This window comes from Heloderma suspectum, chromosome 4, assembly GCF_057233095.1.
Source record: "Heloderma suspectum isolate Gila_16-S chromosome 4, 16-S_ref, whole genome shotgun sequence".
Classification (NCBI taxonomy): domain Eukaryota; kingdom Metazoa; phylum Chordata; class Lepidosauria; order Squamata; family Helodermatidae; genus Heloderma; species Heloderma suspectum.
The window spans coordinates 164,127,876-164,154,698 of NC_139461.1; the positions used below are offsets into that span (position 1 = coordinate 164,127,876).

At 45.0% G+C, this 26,823-nt stretch overlaps 1 protein-coding gene across 5 annotated transcripts in view; it reads right to left on the bottom strand.

Annotated features, from left to right (window-relative positions):
- LOC146347659 (uncharacterized) overlaps positions 1 to 26,823 on the bottom strand; it is a 129,696-nt gene that overhangs the window by 31,333 nt on the left and 71,540 nt on the right. The window lies entirely within an intron of this gene.

Below are 26,823 nucleotides of genomic sequence, written 5' to 3' on the forward strand. Positions count from 1 at the left end.
AGGATTTAATGCAAGGGGGAACATGGCACACTGTGGTAAACCTACCAGGGAGCCGCTTTCAGTAAAAAAAGTCAGAGTAAAAGGAGTTTCAGAAAATGTGGCTTTTCAAGATGGAAGTGATTGGTTGGCAGCAGATTGGTGACAATGTCATCTGCTGCAAAGGAATGCAGACTGCTCTAGCTTTGCACTAAATCACTCATGAAGACAGCCCCCGGTTTAAGGCTTTTTAAGAGTAAAGGTGGTGTTGAAAGAATGACCATCTCGCAGTCCTATCCTTTCCCTCCTCCAAAGCACAATGATTGGAGTCCCTGGTAAAACATGCCCTAGGATTAGAAGGTGGACCTGTGAGTCACCCAACTGCACTCCGTGACTCCGCCCTCCCACTCCCTTTCAAGAATCAAAACCAAGTAAGGACACTATTTTGTATTGGGGGGGGGGGGCATCTGCATGGCACAGGCTGGTATCTGAACCACAAATTGCTGCTGAAGCTTTGTGGGCCGCGGTTTGGTTCTGCTTACTTCCTAGGGAACCCTGCTTTGACTCGGGACCCAACATAACCAGACCAAAGCTGCCCACTTCTGCTTGGGGTTCAGGGCTTGTCTGAATCCCTTGCACATGCCTACCTGAAACAATTTGGGTTAGGAAAATTCTCAGTCCCATTGTCAAATTTCAGACTTCAAATTGAGCTACTTTTTCTCAAGTGAAGCGTGCAGCAGGGTGGCTCTTCCAGGAATCAGCACGTGGCGCTGGCACCTGGACCATGAGCTTAGCTGACATGAGCACTAACACCCCCACAGCTCTTCCCACTGGGACCCCCACAGTCAGATGTCTAAAATAGGTTTGGCATGCAGACAATCTGGCTTCCATTTTTTGCATCTAAGAAGGAGCTTGGTTCTTCAGAACGCCTGCACATAGATGGCATCGCTCGCTATGTGGAAACTGCGATGCTTGTGACATGGCCTTGCTGGCGAGCTGCTTGCATCCATTATTGACTGAAATTCCTAGGATTGTTTCTACAAAATGAATGGTTTCATTGTATTAAAACCGTATGTTCAGCACTCAGAGTTATGCAGTGTTTAAATGTGGGGGGCAAGCTCCGCTGGGAGCTACGAGGTAGCAATAACATTTAAATAAACAGCTCTGCCTGACAGGTGAATGGTGTATTTTTCAGTAAACCATGACTCCTCTTGGTAAATCTTAATGTTAACTATAACCCCCTCTTTGCCAGTGCTTGTTTATCGCTCTGAGAAAATGCTACTTCATGCCTTAAATCCATTACAAGGCAACAGCTTTAAAGAAAATAGGATGCTGTAATTGTGTATAGAGCATCGGGTGAGAGCCACTGAGTGCTACTCATCAGCCTCTGCTGTATGTGCCCTTGTATTCAGAGCCAAGAATGCAGCGGCGGGACAGGCCCATATTGTCAAAGATCTGCTATGTGCCAGCCCATGCTGCTGCTGAGATCCAGAAATGAACAAGCCTTACAAAAGGGTCGAGCAAAATGAGGAATGATGAGAAGAACAATTCCCATGCCATCTTCTTGTTGTACATGAAATGCACATTTCTTTCTCATTTGGTGATCACTGTCTGCAGGTCATCTCTCAAGGCTGCTCTTCTCTTGCAGAGTTATCTTGTTTTCTCAGCACTCAAACCAAAATAATTTGTACTTGGTTACACGTGCTGCTACCTCCCTGAAATAGGGCATTGCTATCCCAGACTCCAACTGCAACAAAAGCTAAGTATGTGGACATGCACTGGCTCAGGCTTATCCTTCACTGGTCTCATTTCTCCCTCCATGGTCTTCTGTCCCCACCACCAGACAATTACAGTCATAAGCTTCTCGGTGGGACAGACTTGCCTCTTTTGCTTATACATCAATACATTCATGCATAACACTTTTATGACTTGAGTAGTGCTGGATGACACAACCCCTTCCCCTACATGATTTTGTTAACTGGGGCGGTGGTTAATTTCTTCTTCTTCTTAACTATTTGGAAGCACTGTGGTCTCCTGCTGTAGTGCCAGAGTGCCCATCGAGTGATACATTTATAAGTTGTAAACACCAGCAACACTACTTCCTCCCTGCATCATTTTTTGTTGAGTTTTATTTTTACTTTATTTTTATGTATTTTAAAATCCTTTGGAGTCTGTGCATGCTCCTGGGCTCTTTACCTCCTGCACTGGAATGCACATCTATCCAGATTTCTTTCCAGGAGAGAACCAGAGCTATCCCCATTGCAGGAACCTGAGAGAAACAGGTGTGGAGGCACTGGGCCCCTCTGTAAAGCCTGAAAGAAAATGATAAGGGGTGGGGCGCACAAGAGTTGCCTGGGATCTCACACTAACATCAGAGTGATGATGTCAGGGCTTGTAAGTGCAGGATTATTGTAGCATGACTTTGAGCTGGGAAGCAAGTTCTCATGGCAGTAGCTATAGTGTACTCTGCAGAGAAAAGGTAGCAGCGCTCTGTAGCATATTGGGCAGGTCTATTGCTGCTTAGGTCTTTCTATAAAGTTCCCTTTCTCTTAATCAGCTAAGACCAAACTGGAGGGTAGGCAGGACTTGGGCCTGTAATTAGCATTTTAAAAGGCCCAGGTAAATGACCTGCTCCCTTCTTGGTAGCTTGCAGTATGTTAATCCCTTTCCCAAATGTGCTTTATTCCTGTTCAATGGGTGTTATCACCAGTCCTGTCTGTACTTAGGGATGTATGAAAATCACTTACCTGTTCGCGGATTATGCTGATGCTGGGGGGGAGGCGCTCTGTCCCTCCCCCTGAAATTCTGGCCGGGGGGGGAGGCGCTCCGTCTCTCCCCCCTCCCGAATCCTGGCCGGCTGGCTCTGATCCGCAGGGATTCTGCGGGGCCGCCAGCCGGCTCCGCCAACGGCCGGACATACAGCCGCTGGCTAGCAGGGATGCAAATTTGCATCCCTGCAGTCAGCCATGATAGGCTACGTAAATCTTTACGTAGCCTATCACGGCTGATTAAAAAAAAAAAAAAAACCCACGCGTACACAAGTGGTGGCGCCCATGGGCGCCGCCATTTGCATTCCTTATTTTGGCACGTCTTAGTCTACGTAAACATTTACGTAGACTACGGCAAAAATAAGGGGAACGCAAATAGCGTAGCGTCTACGCTATTTGCGTTCCCCTTATTTTCGCCATAGTCTATGTAAATGTTTACGTAGACTAAGACATGCCAAAATAAGGAACGCAAATGCATTTGCATACGCGCGTTGTTGGTTTTTTTTATTCAGCCGTGATAGGCTACATAAAGATTTACGTAGCCTATCACGGTGTTTTTTAAAATTTAGCCGTGATAGGCTACGTAAATCTTTACGTAGCCTATCACTTTTTTGGGGGGGGTTGTTTTTTAAACTTGGAAATGGCGGTGGCGGCAGCCGGTCGGAAGACCGGCCGCAGCAGCCGCTGCCACCGAACCACCGCCACAGCCGCCGCCAGAGCCGCCGCCGCCAGGAAGATCCACCCAAGGTAAGTCTCGTCCTGGGGGGGGGGGGCGGGCCGTTCCGCCACCAATTTTGGGGGGCCGAATGCGCTGGCATTCGGCCTCCCCGAGATCCGTGGCGGAACTTTCGTACATCCCTATCTGTACTAAGATTAACTCCTAGTGCTCAGTCAAGTATCACTCAGATTTCCAACCCATTGACATTTTGGTTTATTCTGTCCTCTTAAGCAAGAATAGCTCCTGAATGTTAATGGCACCCCCCACCCCCATTCCTCACTCAGGGTATAAAGAATCTCTGGATGCCCGTTCCAAAACTAGGTACCTGGTTGTTTTCACTTCTTTTCTCCCATAGTTGGGGGCTGGGAGAGAGGGGCACTTAAAGATATTAAGAGCACAATCCTATGACTGTTTAGATAGAAAACTCTCAGCATTCTCCAGCCAGCCATGGGAGATACTGGGAGTTGTAGGACTCTTTTCTGTCTAAACAGGCACAGGCTTGCGCCCTTAGCCCGGCACACCAACTGCAACTGTATCTGGAGAGGATGGAGGGCCTTGTGTCACTTGCCCGTGCACTACTGGCATCCAGGTTGGACTACGGTAATGTGTGGATCACAAAGACTGTGGCAAATTCTTAAAGAGATGGGAGTACCAGACCACCTTGCCTGTCTCCTGAGAAACCTATATGAGGGTCAAGAAGCAACAGTAAGAACCGGACACAGAACAACCGATTGGTTCAAAATTGGGAAAGGAGTACAACAAGGCTGTGCATTGTCACCCTGCTTATTTAATTTATATGCAGAGTACGTCATGAGAAACGCCGGGTTGGATGAATCACAGGTTGGAATTAAGATTGCCAGGAGAATTATCAACAACCTCAGATACGCAGACGATACCACCCTAACGGCAGAAAGCGAAGAGGATCTAAAGCACCTCTTGTTGAGGGTGAAAGTGGAGAGTGCAAAAGCTGGTTTGAAACTCAACATTAAAAAAACTAAGATCAGGCATCTGGCCCCATCACTTCCTGGCATATAGAAGGGGAAGAAATGGAAGCAGTGACAGATTTTATTTTCTTGGGCTCCAAGATCACCGCAGATGGTAACTGTAGCCATGAAATTAAAAGACGCTTGCTCCTTGGGAGGAAAGCTATGGCAAACCTAGACAGCATAGGTTCGTATAATCAAAGCTATGGTTTTCCCAGTAGCAACGTATGGCTGTGAGAGCTGGACTATAAGGAAGGCTGAGCGCCGAAGAATTGATGCTTTTGAACTGTGGTGCTGGAAAAGACTCTTACAAGTCCGCTGGACTGCAAGGAGGTCAAATCAGTCCATCCTAAAGGAAATCAACCCTGAGTGCTCATTGGAAGGACAGATCCTGAAGCTGAAGCTCAAATATTTTGGCCACTTAATGCGAAGAGAAAAGTCACTGGAAAAGACTCTGATGCTGGGAAAGATTGAAGGCAAAAGGAGAAGGGGACGGCAGAGGAGGAGATGGCTAGATAGAATCACCGATGCAATAAATATGGACTTGAGCACACTCCGGGAGAGAGGGCAGGACAGGAAGGCCTGGTGTGCTATGGTCCATGGGGTCACAAAGAGTCGGAAACGACTGAACGACTGAACAACACAGTAATGTGCTCAACACTGAGCTGCCTTTAACGATGGTTTGGAAAGTCCAACTGGCGCAAAATGTGGCCACCCAAATATTAGTGGGGACTAGGCACTTGGAACACTTTAGTTAATCACAGTTTGCCATGTTGTCATCTAGACCTGGAATTGTGGTTAACACTAACTCTGTGGTTAGTTTCAATAAGCCAGCTTCAGAAGCTGGGTTTTTAAAAACTGACTATAGTTAGCATGAACCACAATTTGTCCTGCTAGATGACATCACAAAACACAGTTAAATAAAACAGAAAGCAAAAGCTTCTGAAGTTGTCCTCCCAACAGGAGAGTGGAGGGTGCAAGCTGGCTCACAGGGGCTCTTTCCCATTTGTGCACATCACACCAAACAATAGTTTAGCATGACATCTGAATTTGGTCACTGTCTGTCTGTCTTCACTGAAGGTGTTTTGTTTCTGCAAGAATTCAGCACCTTAATTCAGTCATCCCATTGGATGTCTTAACCACTTCTTAATTCCTCACCTTTCTTTGGAAAATGGTACTACATCCATACCCAGTTGGCATTTTCCTGTCAAATGTGCCCTTTGACCAATACTGAAAACACACAAAAAGGGCAAAGTTTTCCTCCACTTTCCTTTAAGTTTCTGTCGGCTCTGAGACAATTTCTTCTCTCTCCTCTTCAAATGCTTACTTCCAAGGCAGACTAGGCACATCTGACAGGTCTAGGTGAACCAAACAAAAAGTAAAGTAATAAGATTATGATTAAAAGTACACCTTGATAGTGTAGTATCTATCAACCTGTCAGGGAAACTGAATCTCTGCAGCTAGTTTCATCAATCTGACCTTTCCATTATCACCCACAGTTCACAATTCTAAATGTCTATAATTTGTACCTTGAAGGGAACCTGAAATGCACCCATCTTCCCTACTGGTTCCATATGCAAGTGGTTGGGTACAGCCCTTCCCGTCACTAAACATGATGACACAAATTCTATTTTATCTAAGCAATGATGTTGCCCTAGATATTTGATTTAAAAGTAAGAAACCCAGGGCTTTCTGGTTTTCATTGTTGGAGGAACATGCGTTCTGGTAGCTGCAGCGGCTTTGCAGAAAATGTCCATCCATGAAACTGAATATCCAGTAGTGGGCCTTAGTTGTGGTTTCCACTAAAAGTCAGCCTTCTTGTTCTTTATCAAATACCACAGCTGTTCTCAACCTTAGTACCCTCCTATAGCAAGATGTCTGTTCTTTTAATTCCCAACACTTCTGAAGCTTGTTAAAAATAGGCACAAATAAAATCTATATTCTCTTACAAGGCAACAACCCTATCTCCCAAATGTAGTTAATATGGACTTTTTTTGTTGGAAAGTTTTATTTTCCATTCAGTATGTACAAGACCCTCACCATTAACGATGGACACCTAGAAAGACAGCAGCCATCTCTGAGATGGATGGAGAAAGTTGCATGGTATAGGAAGTTAATCTGGAAGACCCTGGTCCAGAGCCAGGAGAAGAGCTTGAAATCTTATGTTCTGCATCACTGGGAGTTCTACCTAGTTGTCTCAGTCAGTTCTGCGTCATTGAGGGTGCTACGGTTCATTCATATGCTTGAAAGGGGTGGTGTTGGACAAATATCATATTGTTGTTTTCATCTCTCTACTGGCTCTGTCATGCTCCACTAGAGCCTCTGCTGTGACCCAACAGTGGTTTGTAGCAAGATCCCTAGAGCATGTTCAGGGCGGAAAACACTGTCAACAATTTTATTTATTCATTGGATTTTTAGCCCTCAAAGATTCAGTCTCAATGTCAGAAGCTACTTTGACATTGTATAGTTATATAGGTTGATGTTCAGATAGCCTGAACTTCATATTCTTCTGAATATTAATATTCAAAAAACTGGAAATCCTAACCAGGGACAGAATCCAATGGGGCACTTATGCCCCTGCCAATCGCATTGCACAAGCAGGACCCACTACTTACGAAAGGTAGATTTAGTGTTTCCTGGAGGAAGCCCTGAAATGAGCAGAAACGTTCATTTCTCAAACGAGGCAGGTTGGCGGCTCCCTTCTGCAAGCTCCGCCGACTTGCCTCCTTCCAGAAACAAGGTTTTGTGCTTGTTTCAGGTTGCCACAGAAGTGCTAAACTGTCATTGCACAAATGGTGGGGGCTGCTTGCACAAAGAAATCAGTGGGGCAGAAGAGAATCAGCAGGGGCATAGGCACCCCAATGGATTCTGCCCCAGGAGACCTATCATGCTTGTACTGATGTCTCTTATTCTTTGGCTAATTCTGATGGCTTTGGACATGACACAGATGTGAGAGGAACGGGAAGCCTTGTGATCCCTATCTCTGCAGTTCTGCATCTTGTTACAACGTTTGTGTGCATGTATGCACATGCATACAAGTGTGTGTGTATCTGTGCGCGCGCACACACACACACACACAACCCCAGGGAGATATGCAAGAAGTCTGATCATTTCTTCACAGGACAGTTGTGAACATTCCAGAAACAAAGAGACCAATTCAAAGTACTTGCACTTTTAGTTTTCTCACATCCCTGCCACATCTAAGGCTGCTGTCATTGCTACAATTATATCAATAATTTCTTCAAGGGCGTTTTCATCTTTCCTATTACTTTTCTCGTCCTTATGCAAGTACTGCTCAGCTAAGATGTCTGTCGCCACCCCTCAGTTTGCGCCAGTGCATGCTATGTTACCGCTAACATTTTCAGCCAGCAGCACCATGCCAACACATTGACCAAAACAGAACAACGTACAACATGGGAACTGCAATAAACACAGTATAATAATAATGCTAACTGTGAAGGTGGTAAGGGGTAACCTAAGGAAGTTTTGTTTATTTAAGGAACGTGCTCATTGTAAGTAGGTAAAAGTTTCTGAACATGAAATAAATATTCTTATTCATTTTCTATGATTCTGATGCTAACAAGTCATTGACACTAAAATACACATAGACACATGGGCATGGTGACAGAGTTGCAGAAATCTCTGTTGATTATGAAGAAATTACCGTTTTTCCTTCCATTTCTCTGAAGCCCCACCTAGACATGTGGCATCCCCACCTTGCAAGGCAGGCTGGCTACAGCCTTAGGAGAAGGTCCATAAGCTTTAGAACCTGAGCTTGTGAGGCCTGTTGAGCTGCAGCTGGTAGAACCTGTCAGAAACTTGCAAATAGGTGCCATGGCACAGCCAGGGTGTGTTCTAATTCGCCCTTCCTTTTCGCAATCCTCTTCAAAGAGTGAGTATGTAAATTTCAGCCTATTTTAAGGGTTATTTTCACTCAAGTGAAATCTATCAAGGAAGGAGGTTATTTTTACAGTGCACAGCAACTGCTGGTCACCATGACAACAGGCCTGGTGTAATGCAATAAAGCATCCCTCTGTTATCGTAAACACAAAAGGGAACCTCTGAAATCTAAGAGAAAGGCAATTATTATGCCTTATAATGGCATGGGACAGAAACGGCCTTGGTCGCCTTGGTAGATGATATGAGGAGGGCTCTGGATAGGGGTGAATGCTCCTTCCTTGTTCTCCTCGACCTCTCAGCGGCTTTCGATACCGTTGACCATGGTATCCTCCTGGACCGCCTGGAGGGGTTGGGCATTGGGGACACCGTATTGCGGTGGTTCCGGTCCTTGCTCTCCGGCAGGTACCAGAGGGTAGCACTGGGAGAGGAGGTTTCGGACCCATGGCCACTTACTTGTGGGGTGCCACAGGGTTCCATCCTCTCCCCGATGCTATTTAACATCTATGTGAAGCCGCTGGGGGCTATCATCAGGAGGTTTGGGGTGCAGTGTCATCAATATGCGGATGACACGCAGCTCTACCTCCCGTTTAAATCTTCACCAAGGTTGGCCGTAGAATCCCTGTCCAAATGTCTGGAGACGGTGAGTGGCTGGATGGGGAGGAATAGGCTGAAGCTGAACCCTGACAAGACCGAGGTACTTTTGGTGGGAGACAAGAGGAGGCTGGGGGATGTTGACCTGGTGTTGAATGGGGTACGGCTACCCTTGAAAGACCAGGTCTGCAGCCTGGGGGTCATTTTGGACTCCCAGCTGTCCATGGAGGCTCAGGTGTCAGCTGTGAGCCAGACAGCGCTGTATCAACTCCATCTGATACGGGGGCTGCGCCCCTTCCTTCCCGACCATCTGCTCCCATTGGTAGTACATGCCCTGGTCTCCTCTCGTTTAGACTACTGTAATGCGCTCTACATGGGGTTACCCTTGAAGACGGTTCGGAAACTGCAGTTGGTACAGAACGCGGCGGCTCACCTGATTAAAGGCAGCCGCCGGAGAGATCACATCACTCCAGTGCTGAAGGAGTTGCACTGGTTACCAGTTGTTTTCCGGGCCAAATTCAAGGTGTTGGTTTTGACCTTTAAAACCCTATATGGTTCCGGCCCAGCCTATCTTAAGGAGCGCCTCCAGCAGCACCAGACAGGCCGCTTAACAAGATCAGCCTCGGATGGCCTTCTCTCTGTCCCATCCGCCAGGACAGCTAGACTGGTGGGGATGAGGGAGAGGGCCTTTTCCGTGGTGGCCCCCACTCTGTGGAACTCCCTCCCTAGGGAACTCCGTCATGCCCCCTCTTTAATGAGCTTCCGTCGTGCATTAAAAACGTGGTTGTTCAGGCAGGCATTTGGGGTGGGTTAGGGTATTTTAGAAAATGTTTTTATTGTAGAATTTTATTGTTTTAAACTGTTTTTATTGTATGTTGTACATTGCCCAGAGTGGCTGGGTGACCAGCCAGATGGGCGATTAATAAATTTAATAATAATAAAAAAATATTAAAAAAATATTATTGGGGCAGGGCGGGCAAAGGAGCATTTTCAATATCACATGACTCCTTTTAGCTCACAAAGTTATCTCTGGAAAGCTTTTGCCACATCCCCTGACTCAGGGCAATGGGAAGAGGAGTGGTTATACCTAGGAGCAAGCACCACCTCAAGGCATTCTTCATGGAAAGCAGAGAATTATGGGTCTATTTGGATGGTATCTTGGGCTGAGCAAGCCCACCAAATGAAGCAGAGTAAGGACACACCTAGCATTTCCACTCCCACCATCTGCGCAGGGACAGTATGTCCAAAGTGGGCCTACATGTATAAAAGCCAATGCACATAGGCTTCAATCTCATGGTAAATTCCATGGAAAATATCCAGGGAACCAACCATGAAATTGTGGTCTACACATGTTGGGTATTATGCCCATAAGACAACTTGCAAGGTGCCATCCCTGCATTGTTGTGTGGGGCCACCGCATCAGATGGGCAAGAAGGACAGGCACACCTTCTATCTCCTCCATGTGGGGTAAGAGCTCCCAAATATATTGTCTGAACAAGGCTAATGTTTTGAGCCAGTTTTGTCGTTTTCCAGGTCATTTCTGAAAACATTAAATGATTTTACATAGCTAAGAGGTAAGCAGTGAGACCTCCACAGTTTCAGCGAGGATGTCCTTAGGAGGAACATTCCTTAGCTGGACAATACATTGGCTATCTTTTTTGGCCAAGCTAAGAGAGAACTTTGGTTTAACTTATCTATTTGACATTTTTTGTTTGTTGGTTTGCTTGCTTGCAAATGATGGCTGTCAGGTCTAGCTTCAGTGCTGGGGTGGGCCCAACAGTTTGGGAATCAGAATCTGATTCAGACTTAGAGGCGAATGATTGAGAACTACAACCAGTCTACAACCTGAGAAATCTTCTGTGGGAACCGAGCAGGAGGAGAGGCTCTGGGGATGTCACCCAGGTGGAGCCATCAACTGACAAGGGCAGAACAGAGACATCCTCTTCAGTTTAGTGCTTGCTTATGGGCCAGATTCCCTCATCAGGAGAGATCATCAGAAGGGGGTCTTTAGCAGCCCCTCTCCTGTATTTAAGCTGATGCACCAACTGGAAAGCATTTGCTGAGAACAACACCTTGCCTGGACTTACCGCAAATCATGAACTCTTGTCTGCCTTTAATCTTGTATCGTTAAGACTCTGACTTGCAATATAGTGCTGGGAAATTCTTGCCTTGGGACTGACTCTTGAACAAAGCAATGTGCCAATAGCCTTTGCACAAACTATTCTATTTATTGGGGATTATACATGCTATAAACTCTACCACAAACTCTGGAAAGCTTGATCTGTGTAACCTGATCTACTGCAATACAGAGTTTTGTTGTAATCAGTGATCTGTGCTGACTTGTCAGAAAGTGTTAGAAAGCCAGGCCTGACTATGGGCTGGTTCAGATGGTATTTTCAGGCTGATCTGGTCTGTTGCATGGAGTAAAGCAAAGGTGCACTAGTGTCCTTCCCCCCACCTTCCATGTGGGGACAGCACATCCAAAGTCAGTCTATGTGTGTAAAATCCAATGTGTTTAGGTCTAAATCATGCAATCTGTTCCCCAGAAATATCTGAGAAACTGACTGCAAATTGGGGCCTCCCATACATTGGATTTTACAAGGCTTACTTTGCAGGTGTTATCCCCACATGAACATGTGGTGCTGGTAGAAGCAGAGCCAGCACCCAGGATTGGTTGGGAGACAAGGCATGCCTTCACTGTGCTCTGTATAATGGACTAGATCAGCTTGAAGATGATATCCAAACTGGCCCAATATCTCTAATGAAAACTGAAGCAGCAGAATAAAATTTGGTGCTCATATTCAAGTGCCAATTCTATGTTTCATGTTTACACTCCAGCTCAAACCCCAAACATATTGTCAAGGGCGCTGGAAGTTATATAGATCACACTGTAATGTGTTATCACCCTTAGCACAGATGTATCATTCACAATGAAACTTGATAAGTACATTTATGACATAATTCTCTGCTTGAATTCCACTCTCAACTCCTGCAGTATTTTAAGGGCAGGGAAGAAAAGATGCAAAAGATACTGTAATATCATATCTCAAGTGATGCCTCTCTTGAACATTGTGATTTACTAACAGAAGTATGTTGAGAGAAATACATTGCCATTTTCCCCCTGGTTTCTAAACAAGACAGCCTTTGTCAGACATTGCCTGTTTTCAAACGTATTTCCATGATAATGAGAGCTAGGAACTTTTTTTATTTAAAAAAATAATAAGGGAAAGCTGAGGTTCTAAGGAATACAAATCCTACTTTTGTTTTACCTACAATTTACAGAGAATTGAGCTATTGTGGATGTAAGGTATACGTCCTTATTTTAGATCATATGTTACATGATTTATTTGGATATCAGAATATGCTCACACCCCTGTTCTGGCCCTAGTGTTTGGATAGGGAAGGGACATACTGGAGAAATGAAATTTAAATTATATTAAATTTAAGCGATATCAAGCTAAATTTAAATTATATGAAGTAGCCTTGTTGTTGGTACCTAAGATTGCTGCCGAAAAAACCTACAGTGCAAAATGTAACACACTTGTACTTCTTAAATGATATTAGCCTACTTGTCATTATGCCATAATCACTCTTTCTTCCTGAAAATACTTCCAAGTAGGGATGTCAGAGAATTCCGCCATGGATCTCGGTGAGGCCGAATGCCAGTGCATTCAGCCCCCTGAAATCCGTGGCGGAACGAAGCCCCCCCCCCCCGAAAAGCGCGCAAAACGGAGCATTTACTTGCTGCCATTCGCTTCTTCATCATAGCCGTGATAGGCTACGTAAGTATTTATGTAGCCTATCACGGCAAGCAAAAAAAAAAAACCCCGCGTACGCAAATGGCGGCGGCTATGGCAGCCACCATTTGCGTTCCCTATTTTTCGCTGTTTTAGCCTACGTAAATATTTACGTAGGCTATTATGGCAAAAAAAAGGGGAATGCAAATAGCGTAGTGGGCGCCATTTGTGTTCCTTTTTTTTCGCCGTTTTAGCCTACGTAAATATTTACGCAAGCTATTACAGCAGGGGGAAAAGGAATGCAAATAGCGCCCACTACCCAATTTGCGTTCCCCTTTTTTTCGCCGTAATAGCCTACGTAAATATTTACGTAGGCTAAAATGGTGAAAAACAGGGAACGCAAATGGTGGCCGCCATAGCTGCCGCCATTTGCGTGCACAGTTTTTTTGTGGGGGAGCTTGCCGTGATATGCTACGTAAATACTTACGTAGCCTATCACGGCAGCTTCGCTGGACGCAAATGGCGGCTGCTATGGTGGCCACCATTTGCGTCCTCAGCAGCCCGTCTGCGGCCAGAACTCTGGCTGCGGACGGCCCTGGCTGGCGGCTCCACGGAGCTGGCCCAGGGAGGATTCCGGGGGCAGGGACAGAGCACCTCCCCCCCACCGCGAATCAAAGCTGTGAAAAGGTGACTTTCGTACATCCCTACTTCCAAGCCAGTTCTGTTCTGTCACAGCACTAGGAACTACCTAGTGAAGGAGAGAGAAAGGCAACCCCAAACTATCAAGCAGCAAGGGGGCACAGACAAAGAGGCAACACTGGGGCCTTGGTAGCAATGTGGAAGAACTAGAACACTTTCCTCAGCTGAAGGACACCAGGTTGGGGAAGGCTGAACTAGAATGCGAGTTACTCCCTGGAATCAAACTAGGGAGAGATCTTTGCTCTTTGCAGTGGTGTCTCTTGCAGTAACTCAGCCTGCAGAGTGAAGGAAAAATTAGCACTACTGCTCCCCTTGTCCCAGCTTGGACCCCACTGGCTCATCTTCACAGGTTCTGGGATTAAAGTCCTCCAGTTCAGGCCAGGCCCATTACCTGAACAACATCTAGGCCTTGCTGCAGCTTCCTAGGCCTTAACGAGATGGTAAACTTGTGAGTAGGCCTCTACATCTACAGGTGGATGACTGAATGCTTTCTTCCATGCCAAAAGAATGACCTTCACATAGAAAACTACATGTTAGGGAGAAGTGTAGCCTTCTAGCATGTCAGGAAGAAGCTTACTTCTATGTCCTCTGCTTTCTGTGTAGGTGAATATTATTTTTTGATGTAGGAGCATAAGCCCCAGCCCTTGTAGTCTGAAGTGAGACAAGCCCCAAACACAGGTTTTCCACCTTAGTGTAAACCATAGCACAGTCATGATCCAGGTAGTTTAGCCTGTCTGTTTTCTCATTCTTCCCTTGCTGACTTTTCCATCTTACCTGCTCCCTCCCTGCAGCCTTTCTCCAGCCCACCTTTGGACAAATTCCTCATTTCAGACCCCAGCCTGCAACTAAGTCTTCATCTGGATGGGCCCTCCTGTGGCTGGGACCACCCCCTTTCTCAAATGAAGCAGTTCCTGGTCATGTTGGCCACCTGCCACCCATCCTGCCCTGTGCTAGATGTAATAAGCAGTGCTGTGACAAAAATTCTGATTCTCCCATTTTGGGCATTTTATGGGGGATGGGGGGGAAATGAAAACTCTGGAGAAAGAGGCAGGAAGAGTTGAGAATTGTGAATAAATAACTTTCTCCTTGAGAAGGAGGACAAGATTTCAGCTTACCTTTTTAAGTGTAGGCAGTGGCTAAGGGGTGTTCTCCCCCCCGCTTTTTATTTTTTAAACACCCCCTGCACTTGCAGGAACCTCAGACTCCTCTCCAGCCTGGCAGCTCTTTCTGAACACCCAGGAGACCACATGACCTCTCCCTCTCCAGTCTCCCTCTCCAATAGGCATTCAGGAAAGACCCCCGGCCGATGAAGCTGTTTTGCAAAGCATGAGCAATCGGGGGATTCTAGAGCTTTAGAAAAATTCTATTCTTCCTTGCAGCAACACAGTGCAAGCAAGATAAGCATCTTTCTAAAGCTCCAAAAGTCCCATCTGTTCTTTGCAAAGAAGCTTTTTGCAAAGAAGCTTCTGCAACCCGGGAATGCTTCCTGAATGCCTATTGATGAGGGTGAGGTCACATGGTCTCATGGCAGTTTAAGAAGTGCTGCGGGGCTGGAGAAGGGTCTCAGGCTAGCAGTGTTTCAAGTTAAAACAAACAAACAAACAAACAAAAAATAGAAAGAAGATCTTTCAGCCACCTCCCAAACTTAAAAAGGTATGTGGAAACCCTGTCCCACTCCCCAAGGCGAAAATCCTCTGAAATCCTCCCTGTCCCTGTGAAAGAGGCAGAAAAAATAATGCCTCTTCCACAGGGAGAGAGAAAAAATCCCAAAAATAAGGGGTAGGATTTGGCCCAGCACTAGTAATAAGCACTGATGAGCAAGGGCTGTAATCACAAGTGGTAGGTTGCACCACTCCAAACAGCTTGTCCGCATCCTGAGGCTACAATAAACTTATCCGATCACAAGTTACTAGGAAGGATCCTCCAGGTTGTCTACTGTAGAGAAAGTGGCATCAGGAAATGGACACAAGCAAATGCCTTGCAAGTAAGCCATGGCAGGACATTGAGGGTTCTATATTCCCAGCCTGAAAGGTCAGCTGAAGAAGACTCTTCTGAATCAGTTTTCAAAGGCTGTCTTACATAAAATGCATTAATTTCATGTGAAGGTTACTAGGGCATGAATAACTGGCCTGATCACATTTTCCCAGGAAAGCTTGAGTACAAACTGAAGTTCATCAAAGGTGCTTCAGACATCTGGAGGGCTGGATCTAAAAGCACCTGCCCCAAGCAGTAAACCTGATATTTTAGGGAGAGTACAACCTCCTCTGTTCCCTCTCCTGGAACAGGTCAACACCAGGCCAACCAAGGCTGTTTCATTCCCAAAAATAGGTCAGAAGCTAGACTGAAATGGGCCTAGATTATCAGCTTCATCCAGGAGTGTATGGAATTGAGTGGCCATCACCTGCTCAAGCACCACACTCAAGAAGGAATATTAGTAACTGGTCAATAACTACCAAGATCATTAAGGTCCAGGGAGGACTTTTTCAGGAGTTGCTTCACTGTCTTTTAATTATATAGTAAGCAGCCTTGGAAATCTGTAGTGAAAGGTGGGATATAAATATCTGAAAGAAATAAAATAATACATCAGTTTATCAGCTTTATATCTTTCCTTTCCTCCAAGGAGCTCAAGGCAGTACACATGGGGCTATCTCATCCTGTTGTCGCAACAATCCTGGGTTGAGCGATGGTCATTTGCCCAAGGCCTCCAAATGAACTTTACTGCTGAGCAGGTACTCAAACTTGGGTTTATTTATTTCGTATTATTTAAATCCTGCTTTTCTGCTTATATAAAATGCATTCAAAGTGCCAACAAAACCAAAAGTCAAAAGTGCCATCAAAACCCTTACCAAGATACCACATGGCTCTGATACTTAAATAATGATAATAACTCCCTGTACATGCAACACATGCAGGGCAAAACGTTTTCCTGAATCATGTTCCATGTACAAGCTACCATTTTGCTTGCTCCTGTTCAACACTGTGGAGCAAAACAGGCAGTGTCTATTCATGGCAAATAATCCAAATTACCCTGAATTCACCATGAGCTTGGTTTGTCAAAAAGCAGGTGACAATGTGGTTGACCACAGTTATGTCTAGGCATGGTCCCAGCCCTCTTGCCAATGAAGGGCACCAACTCTCCTTAAAGGAGCTGGAATGGAAGGCAAGCAGTCCTTCCCATTCTGCCTCCCCTTTGTTTCCCCGAGAATAAAGGATTGTGCAGACACAGGGGAGCTAAAGGCCCCTGCCTTCCATTCCTCTCACATTATGTCTCCTCCCATTCAGTGCTAATAGAGCCCAGATCACCTCCTCCAATAAAACAAACACAGCCAGGAGCTTTTACAGGCATCCAAGGGGTTTGCTGAGCAGCTGCCACTGAATTTCTGTCATGGCTGGTTCCCTGGGGGTCCTTAGCAATCTCAGCCTCCAGCCTCATCTAGTATCTCTCTTGCAGAACCAAAGATCTGTCTTTTCATTTTGTTGTTGATGTTGTTGTTGTTATCTGGCCTCTCCCCCTCCCCCTCTGGCCAAGTGACTCACAGATCCACAACTTACCCTTTGTTTAGTATACATAAAGTAGCACATTTGTCCCAAAAGCATCCATGGAGTTGCTATACTGAAATCTGTAGGTGAGTCATGGAAAGGCAAAGGCAGAAACCATGTATGGCTATCTGTGTCAGCTCTTCAGGAGAAAGGAAGAGAGACATAATGCATAGGTAACGGAGTATGATTCCTCATAATTTAGCCTGGAAACCAATTCCATGTATGTTTACCCACTGAGTTCAATGTGACTTACTCCCAAGTGTGTGTTCATGGGACATTGGACCCTTAATTTAATCTTCCCAAGCGTAGTGAGGTCACTGCCCTCACCTGCAATATAAATGGCATATCATGCTTATCTTTTCCTCAGAGAACAGCAGCGAAGCAAATGGTCATGTGTGGGGTAACTTTAATATGATGTCGTGGAATGTCAAGAGAAAGACTGTGGAGCCATGTCCCATTCTGAAGAGTTTTGATTATCTGTTTCACTCTCAGTTAATTACAAGAGTCCCACAGCCTTGGACCAAGCCCTAGTGCAAATATTAACAAGAGCACATTTTAAAAAACAACATCCAGATAGTTGAGAGGGGAGGGGGGACCCAAATGTGGACCCTCCCCTCCCTGCCCCCCAGGAGTTCCTCCAGTGAAACTGGGGTGGGGGGGGGTTTCCAGACAGAGGGCTCCTAGAGCTACCAATTAGAAGGCATTGTGGAACTATTCTGTCCTTCCCTCTTTAATGGATTTTCTTCAGAAAGGCAAAAGCTGGAAGAAATGGTAGGAAAACACAGGAGGGTTACTGAAGACGTCATCATCTGCCCCCCTATAAAATTCTGTGAATTAGGCAGGGCGATGATGCTATAAAAGACTTGTCTGGAAGCACCCTGCATGTGTTTTCTCCATGAACTTGTGATGATAGGATAAAATCCTGGTCCTTGATATTCATGATTATGTTTTCACTCCTACATGTCACCTAACGACTCTTCATTCATCCTTTCTTCACCACCACCACGATCGCTGCAAACCGTACCGTAATTATTCTTTTAGAAGTGGCCAGCTAGCAACACAGCACATGGCAGAGGCACCAAAAATGCTGAGGCAGGGCAGAGCATGAGGGCCGATGGTCTAAGCTGTGGCATACAGTCAGGTCTACAATTCTGCATTACTCTCCAGTGCTATGGTTCTGTCTGCCCCCCTAAGAGTAGAGGCAAAAAACCCCTAAATCATGGGTTGGGGAGAGGTTGAATTTATACTGTAGTGTGTGCAACAGAGTGTCACTGTCTCTTATTGTAGTGCGTGCAATACAGTGTCACTGTCTATTTTAGTGTGTGCAATATTCCCAGCATACTTGGCCCGTTGATATAGGGTGTGGTTGAAACTCTACATAGACCAGGGGTGGGCAAAAGTTTGACTGGGGTCTGCTGGTAGATCTCTGGATGATTTGCAGTAGATCAGTAAGGGTTTCCAGCTCCCAGTGGTTTAACACTAGCAATAGCAAAATGCCTCCCCCACCCCTAAAGTAGACTGCTGAAACCAAGAAAGCTTGGGGGTGGGAAGTAGTAGATGTGTGTGTGAAAGGATTTGTGTGCAAGCTTCAGTTCTTGTACTGAAAACAAATTCTTGGGCTGAGTCCATCCCAGACATAGATTGTACCTAGATTTTCTGTATAATGGAGCTTAATTAAACCTTTAAACTTGTGGACTGCTTGTGGATTGAAGTCTAAATCCAGCACCCACAGAAGTGACAGACATCAGACATGCCATCTTTCCACCGACTTCACGGGGCTTTGGATCAGGCTTACAAACCATGGTGGATGTTCTCTAGAAATATGAAGTTTAATTGTTCACACGGGCTACCCTTCAGAAGCAGACTAGTTTTACTATTATTACTAAATTTTCAGAGCACACAGAAGCCAAGTCATTCTCAAACACAATAACAGCATGTTGCGCTATGCAGTGCATTAATAATGAAAACCTAATGGAAGATGGTTATCAAGCAGTTAGAGGAAAAGCCCATTATAAAAATCAGCTTATCAATGGAGTGTGCTTAACACAAGATCTCCACTTTAAAAGCATGTTAGAAAAAGTTATACTGTAGAATACAAAAAAGGCATGCAACTTCTTATTTAAGTGTCATCAGACTTTTTTCATGTGAACAGCAATAAGACAATGTTTTCATGTTGAAAGAAAATGGAGGAAGTAGAATTATGGGAGAGTTGAATTCAGAGGACTTGGCAAACGTTTGTGAAGAACATTTACAAGTATAGATATAACAACCACGGAGGCCTCATGATGCAACACGCTAACTGAAATCCCACTGACTTCAATGGAGCTTAGTTCCAGGTTAATGGGTAGCCTTAGGGATGTAAAAGGCATCCGCCAGGTTGTTTTCTGTGCCAGTGCCCCCAAGCCACTGTATTCCTCACAGTAACATCTGTAATGCAGCCTGTACACCCTCTACTTCTCCTCGATGTGCAGGAGTTGTGTCCAGTTTCCACTCTGCTGGGACCATTGGGGTTTGACCTGAAGCTTTGATGTCTCAGCCTCTTTCTGTTCCCAGGGAGAAGGGTAAAATCTCAGGGTAAATTACCAGAGTCAAATATTGGGGAGGCTGTTTTCTGCATGGCTGGAGAGCTTTTGCTATTTGCTCTGTCTCCCAGGCCCTCCAGAATGACAGGCCAGGTGGCCTCTTCTGCCTCCCCCCAGGCACTTCCAGGCTCTGCCTCTCTCCCACTAAGCTCCACTCCTCATCTGCCAGCCCCCCCCCCATGCTTCTCAGGGCCTGAACCTCAGGAGACCTGGCAGCCTATGACCTTCTAAGGCAGGGGTGCTGAGCCAGCTGGCCTTGAGTCCTCCACCCGGCCTGGCCCTCTTTCCCCCAGCCGCGGATCATTGGCTGACTTCCCAGCCTTTGTGCACTTCCCCACCATTCTAAGAGGCAGAAATGCCTCTGTGAAGGCCGAGTGACTGGCAGGACGTGCTTTTACACTGCAATAGGCTGGTGGGTTTTGTAATCTGGCCCCGCCCCTTTTGTCTTTGGCCCCACCCACCCCTGGGATGGGGGGCCCCAGAGCTTCTCCAGAATTGCATCCGGTCCTCTGGCTGAAAGAGGTTTGATGCTCCTGTTCTAATGCCTGGTGGGGAGGCTGGATGAATGGCGGAGAGGAGGAAATTCCCATTCACAATTTTCATGTGAAAAGTTTTTCCTAAACAATCTAAATTTTGAGAATCAGTAGTTCAGTTCTGCATTTTAAGTGCCATTTGATTATTCAGGATTATGATTTTGATTATCACTTGACATGCAAGTGGTCACGTTTCATGCCAGGTTTCGAACTTCAATTTCCAGAAGTAGTGTTTTAAAAGTCCCAGGAAGCGGTATGCTTGTGTTGTGTAAAAGTTTGATTCCTTCCTCCTGCTATGGAACAGAGATGTGCTAAAGGTTTCAGATTTATTTCGTCAAATATTCCAACATTCTAACTAAAATGAAAAGAAATACTTGAGGGGGGAATTTTCACTCAAATCTCTTTCCTTCCTTCCTTCTTTCTTTCTAAACAAAAGGGACTTCCCAAAGTGGTTTCCAATCTATGTGCAGACTTCTGCACCTTCAAAAAATCCAAATGTTGACCTGGGTGGATTTTGAAATGATGTTGTGAGCTTTTGTTGCAACAGCCCCTAGCATGTCAAGTTATGAACTTTAGGGATTTTAAAGGCCCATATATCAATACATGGAAGAATCTCTTCATAATGGAGCATTTGCAAAGAACTATCCCACAGTGGGCTCTGCTGTCTCACTGGGGTACTAGCCCATAGTGAAAGACTGCTGTATTGCTGCCCACTAGGTATCTGTTATCTCCACTTCCAAGATAGGTCACAAAATCAAGGATTTTGCCAAGTAGTACCAGCCTCACCACTTGCTTGGTAAGCAATGCAGAGTGTGCAAGTTTGGCAGACTTGCTATATCAGGCCTCTCAAGCTTGTCACCCACCAAGCAAACCATAGCCCACCTGCAATACGTACTGCAGCCTGCCAAGTGATTGGCAGCCCCCCAGTTTTCTTCAGTCAGACAGCAATAGCATGAGGTTTATCAAGCCCCTGGTGGGTCACTATATTAGGTTCCTGAGTTGTGTTCAGCTTAGTGGGTCATACTTGTGTAGGCCTGCTGTAATGTCAAAAGCATCATGCACAAAGCAGTTCTATATATGCATCTCCCATCAAACTTTCTTCTAATGGTTACATACTCTGAGCCCCAACCATGAATGACAGCCCAATTTGTCCCTCGAGATCCTTAATTTGAATTTTGCACTTCCATTCCTGGGCTACCACACACAGCTTTGCCAGAGTCACTTAGCCCTAACTCAGTGCTTTGGGAGTTAAACACAAACCTGTTTCTGAGAAGGGCGGGAATAAGTCATTACAACATCTGGCTGCTTTAAAGAGGATTGCTAAGAACTGGTACTTGAGATTGACTTGAGAATTTGGGGGCGGATTTGCAGCAGGAGGATATTCCTCATGTACGGTACCGGCCCCCTGAGTATATGTTGGCAGACTTGGCCCAGATGTCTCTTTGTTTTCATAGAGGAGACTAATTGCCTTTCTTGTTTCAGTCTGAGAAGTTTTCCTATGTCACTCTCCAAATAATGGGAGACATTTCTTGAAGTTTTCCAGGTGCCTTCTCTCTCTCGGTAGCTTTTTGTACACATGGTCTTTACAGTCCTTCAGGCTTCATGTTCAGAAAAGCAGCCCTTATTTGCAGCCTTTCGTTGCCTCTGCAAGATCTACTCTCATGAGGAGTTCTGTCAGTTGTTAAACATGCTGACTGGCAGTCGCAACAGGAAAATGAGGATTTTTTAAAATGCAAATGCAGCATATTTCACGTATTGTTGTCTCCCATGCCACCTGTATTTGAAAATGTCTAAAGGGAACGCAGTGCTACTGAAGGAGGAGACTTGACAAGCCGAAAGACTTGGAAGTTAAAGTCCCTTACTTCTTGCAGGCAATGACTTTCAAAGAAAGAGGAGAAAATGTAGCATCCACTTTCCTAAATCTGGGGCAGTGTGTGTTGCATGACAGTTTATGAATTTACAGTTTAGAGACATGGGTCCAGATTGGTCATAACCCTTTCTATCATCAGGTTGGGTGATCTCTTCTTTGAATTTGAGGTTTGCATTTAAAAGATGGCAAAGGCAGAGATACCTGCCCCTCTTCTTTTCTGGTGAGGAGTTTGTGGTGATAGCTGCATGTTAAATTCAGTCTTGGGGTTCAGTGTAGCAGGGAAGAAGAACCTGCTTCTTCCAAGTTGCTCATTAATGGAGATGGGGAAGGGATTCTCCTTGCAAGACGAGTACAGTGTAGGTTGGAATTCTGTGCACTGGGGATAAGTCCCGTTGAATGCCCAGTGGGACTTACTTCTTAGTAGACTTGCATAGGATTGGCCTGTCCATCAATTTGGTTTTGCAGCACAATTTAGCATTAGAATGCCTCTGGAATGCCAACCATGGGGTTGTCTCAAGTTGTCATCAAATCAATGCTGATGACATACCCTCGATTTAGTCTTTGCTCAGAATGGAGAGATGTTGAGGTCTGGAAGTTTGTTTCCAGCTTCATAACTGGTAACATTTTGTTACAAACGTATAGTCACTGGAGCCACTTGCAGAACTTTAGAGAACCCTTATATTCCAATATAGACCAATAGCACCTCTAAAATGTCTGGAACTCTACATCCCTTGGCTTTATCTGCAGTGTACCTTCCAAGTTTAATCCCTTTTTTACATTAGCCCAACTGGTGTGACTTGGAAGTAATGGAAGTTCAAAACTATTAAGAAGGTGGAACTATCCTCTAAGTAAATTTCTGATTGGTTACTGGGACCACTTACATTAGAGACGGACCTTGGTTTGAGATTGGTTCAAGCCCATCTTCATCTAAGATAGGAGACTGGCTTCCATTGATCTCAGATTCCCATAAGTATGTGGAGTATAGGTCCAGTTCCTGTTCCCTTTGGGAACCAAGCAAATCTGATGACCATAGATGCCATGGAAGAGACTAACACACTCTCTCAGACCACCTTTTCTGCAAGGAATTATGCACATGCTTTGAAGCCCAAGACCCCTTCCACTTGCTGGATCATGTATTGCAGCATACTAAATTTTTTGGAGGAATTACCAGAGAGTGTTGATGCCATCTACTCAATCTGTGTATTACAACACACTGGGTTTTTTTGCATTTTGACAGAGAAAGCAAGGGACATCCCAAAACCAATTTGGATCTTTGGGTTAACCATGACTGAAGTCAACAGACATAACTTTTCATTGACACATCTAGACCTTGGGAGGAAGTAGAATATTTTTTGAATTTGAGGATATCATGGTTTTGTCTATACTGTTTTGTTGCTGCTGCTGCTGCTTAATTTGAATAAATGCTGTCATTTGATCATATCTCAGGGGTGTGTGTGGAAGGCAGCTACCCTGAGATCCAAATTGGGTTCCCAAGTTTACCTGGGTGGGGGCTCAAGCCAGAATCAAACATAAAAGAAGGAATATAAATATATTGAATATAAATATTTGATATTTTATATCAAATATAAAAGAAGGAGGCTGGTCCAGGGTCTTGACATACTACTGCAGGAAGTGTTTGCAAGGGGTGGGCTGGCAGCACAGTTCAGTGGTGTAGTGGTAAATTTTGACGTGCAGGCACTCATCATGATATTCCTCACAGACATCCCCCCTCCCCGGAGTGTCTTAAAATGCAGGCAGCTGTGTTGATCCATATCACCAAACCAGTTCTAGGAATTTTCATCTGCTAGGAGCAGGTCTTTCGTAAAGCTTATTATTATTATTATTATTATTAATTACATTTATATGCTGCCTTTTTTCCTCCAAGGAACCCTAGGCAGCATACATAACCCTCCTCCTCTCCATTTTATCCTCACAACAACAACCTTGTGAGGTAGATTGGGCTGAGAATCCGTGATGGGCCCAAAGTCACCCAGTGAGTTTCCATGGTCAAGTGGGGACTAGAACCCGGATCTCCCGACTCCCAGTTCGACACTCTAGCCACTATGCCACAATTGCCCATTCAAGACCAAGCCACCCCAAAATACTTTGCATTACAACAGGGAACAATATCTTGTTGTTGGCAAAATCCATCCCTGCCCCCTGGCCCCCGCCCATCTGCCCAGTTACTGTGAGGATTGCATTCTGAGGATGTGGGTGATATCAGCATCCCTGCTAATAAAAGAGTGACAGTGCTGTGTCCCTGTGAGCCCCTGCTCCACTACACCACTGGTGTTCTTGCACATTCCCATTAATGTCAAAAGAGCTCACACAGGAGACCTTGGTGGATTGTGTCCCTGCTCTATGTGTAAGAAGCTGACAAGGAAGGATATTCAGAGTACACTGTGACTCTTCTTGGTCATTCTTGCCTTGTCAGAAATGGCTACTTCAAGCTCAGTTCCAAAATGGTGTTATGGCTTTGACCACAGCCATCAATTGCCATCAACACTGCATTTAGCTAACATAATTACTTATTGTTACAATCAGTGGCCATTAGGTTATAGTTAAATTACAGTCTCAGTACTAGGGAAGTGCCTGTTACAACCCTTTGAATACACAAAGTTCATTGAACATGATTAACACTGCCGCTGCTGCTGCCACTGGAGCAAAGGCAAAAGGAATTAGTGAGGACTTGTCATTTAATGTAAAGTGCTGCCAGATTATAGTATCAGGGATGATGTGTCAACTGTTAAAACTTAATAATTCATGCAGTATCTTTGATTGCCACACTGATTGAGGGGCAAAATCTGATTGGCTACTTGGGATTCTGATGATGAGGCCAATAACCCATATAGGTCAGGAATCATTGACCAAAGCATTAAAAAGGAAGTCTGTAAGCTGAGTGGCTAATATCACTGGGAGCCTGAGGAGTGGAAATGCAATGGTACTATAAACGGCTGTTTGGCATGCTGTCAGGGCCAGGTTTGGATGTTTTATTTCAAAAAAATTAGAATACAGCATCAAAACATTACTTATACAAAGCAAATCTACCAAACCCCAGCATAATTCTTAGGTCAGTATTATCCTGGGATCCAGCACATCTTTCTCATTGATGATAGGCTGGACAGCCACCTGTCAGGGATGCTCTGCCTTGGATTCCTGCATTGAGCAGGGGGTTGGACTCGATGGCCTTGTAGGCCCCTTCCAACTCTACTATTCTATGATTCTGTGATTCTATGATAGTGTTTATAAAGCACCGGTGGGCTACTTTGGGAGGTCCGGGGGCCATTTTTACCCCCCAGACACACTCTCTGATGGGCCACACTCCATGGGGTGGTGGTGCACTGTCTGCAGGGTGCCTAGAAAAAAATATTGGGGACGTTAGTGCTGAAATGTGGCAGCAAACCACTCTGTGGCACTAAAAGGGTTCCATCTAGCGTGTTCTCAAACTGAATCCGACCCTTTTACTGCTACAGAGTGCTAAAAGGTCAAGTTCAGCTTCAGGACAAGATAAACATTTGACCTTTTTTAGCGTTCTGTAGTCAGGGGCAATGGGAATCAAAGGGCAGGGGAGGGGGTCCGAACCATAAATCCCTCCCCCTCCCCAATGAATCATTTCTTGCAACTACATGGTGGCGGCAACGGCTGCGCTGTGGCTGCAGACCAGGGGGAGGGAACTCCTGGCCGACAGCTTCGTTTTGGGAACATGTGCGTGCTGGCAGAAGGCTTCCTGGAGGGTTCACATAACCTTGAAGTGGGGGGCGGGGGGAACATGCCTTCAACATGCATTGATAATTTGTGGATTTACCACTATGAGTTTTGCTAGCTTGCTGTTTGCCTCACCTGTCCTCTAATACACACCCATAACTAGCTGGTAGTAAGCCCCATTGAACACAGTGGGGTTTACTTCTGAGTAGACATGCCTAGGATTGCGCTGAAAATTAGTTATGGGGTGGAAACATTTCTCTCTTTATAGGTAGGCTGCCTTAATCCAATGTTACGAATTCATTTCCGGGTGGAGGTGGTTAAGAAATAATTGATTTCCCCCTTTATGGATACCACTTAATTCAGAATAATTTCCCCCTCTGAACAGGGATCTATGCCTTGCTGAAATTATTTATATTTTACTTTTGTGGGTGGGGGTTATTTCCCTCTTTACAGGCTTTAACACACAAATTAATTTTTAGAAAATTCACTTCCATTCCATGGGGCAGAGGATCATGGTGGTAAGAAATCATGGGCAAATTACTTCATTTTAAAATGATATCCTCCTCTATACTGGGATCTTTGCTGGTTTAGGGAAACCCAAAGTCATGTGTGTGTAAAAACAGTTTTCCCCTCTGGGTTGTGACTGGAGAAAATCAGTGTGTGTGTGTTTTTGTGTGCGTGCATGTATATAATGTACATTTAAGGCTGCAGTACTGTGTCCACTTACCTGGAAGTAAGCTCCACTGAAATCAATGGGACTTACACCCGAGCAGATAAGTATAGAATTGTAGTATAAGTCTGTGTCCCCATCTTATGTAAAAATGCATTAGGACTTAGTGTGTTGTGTTTAACTTAAATGTCTGTGGATACAAATTGATGAATTCGTTCATTTCTTTAAAAAAATATGGAGTTTGGCTGTATATTTACTATAAATCCTTCTCAGTTTATAGCTGCAGTAATTTACACTTATGACGGTTATAGAGTACACATTACATTGATTATTTGCTTGTGTGGGCCAAGTGCACCATGTAGGGCTTACTTCTGGGCCTGCTTGTTTACTTGAGCCAAAAAAATGCTCCTTGTGTTTTTAAAAATGTCTGGCTTTCTGGTTTGCTTGCTTGCTGGCATGGTTGGTACTTTGAGAAATTTACCATGTATAAAATGCATGTAAGTCTGTATCCCCATGTTTAAGGAAAGGCAGGCAGAATAATGTATGTTTTG